Raw genomic sequence first — 927 nt, 5'->3', positions numbered from 1 at the left:
TTTGGCAGGTTCTTTTAGTTTATGACTAGAAGAAACCCATTAGGACCTCTGGTATTCAACAGCGAAATTGAAAGCATAGCTCATAGAAACCGTAGAGAAGCGAGGCAGAGTTGACAAAGTACAGTGGAAGAGCAAGAGGACGTTATTATTACTAAAAATTTACCTGATAATCATAATAATCGCTACCTCCTGTGGTTGTTGTAAATCCCGTAAATCCGAATCCTTCTCCTCATACTATGTACGATTGTGCCAAGCCCAATCTTACTGGGGCTAAATCGAGTATTGTTAAACCTACTATTCCTACAAATAATTTTGAATTAAAACCTAACACTATTCAAATGATTCAACAGTTTATTCAGTTTGATGGTTTGCAAAACAAAGACCCAAATACTCATTTGGCTAATTTCCTAGAATTCTGCGACACTTTTAAGATTAATGTTGTTTCTGACGATGCCATTCGCCTTCGGTTATTTCCATTCTCATTAAGAAATAAGGCTAAACAGTGGTTGAACTCTCTATCACGAGGTTCTATCACTACATGGGAGCAAATGACCAAAAATTTTTTGTTAAAGTATTTTCCACCAGCTAAGATAGCCAAGCTGAGGAATGATATCTCTTCCTTCATGCAAATGGATTTAGAGACTCTACATGATGCACAGGAGAGGTATAAGGAATTATAGAAAAGGTGTCCTCACCATGGGTTACCTCTATGGCTACAGCTTGAAACTTTTTACAACAGTTTGAACCTCTCAACTAGGCAGTTGATCGATTCAGCCACCGGTAGGACTCTGAATAACAAAACACATGAAGCGGCTTATGAGTTTATATAAGAGATGGCACTGAATTACTATCAGTGGCAAGTCATGAGGACAAACCCAATGAAAGTAGCCAATGTTTTTGATGTTGATATGGTCACCATGTTATCGA

At 37.9% G+C, this 927-nt stretch overlaps 1 non-coding gene across 1 annotated transcript; it reads right to left on the bottom strand.

Moving 5' to 3' along the window:
- Window positions 1–596: 596 nt before the first annotated feature.
- LOC121217037 (small nucleolar RNA R71) lies at window positions 597–703 on the bottom strand. Its single transcript, XR_005913246.1, has one exon. It is a non-coding gene; the product is annotated as a small nucleolar RNA R71 (small nucleolar RNA).
- Between the last annotated feature and the right edge of the window lie 224 nt (window positions 704–927).

This window comes from Gossypium hirsutum, chromosome A02, assembly GCF_007990345.1.
Source record: "Gossypium hirsutum isolate 1008001.06 chromosome A02, Gossypium_hirsutum_v2.1, whole genome shotgun sequence".
Lineage (NCBI taxonomy): Eukaryota > Viridiplantae > Streptophyta > Magnoliopsida > Malvales > Malvaceae > Gossypium > Gossypium hirsutum.
This window is presented reverse-complemented; position numbering and strand designations above follow the sequence as displayed.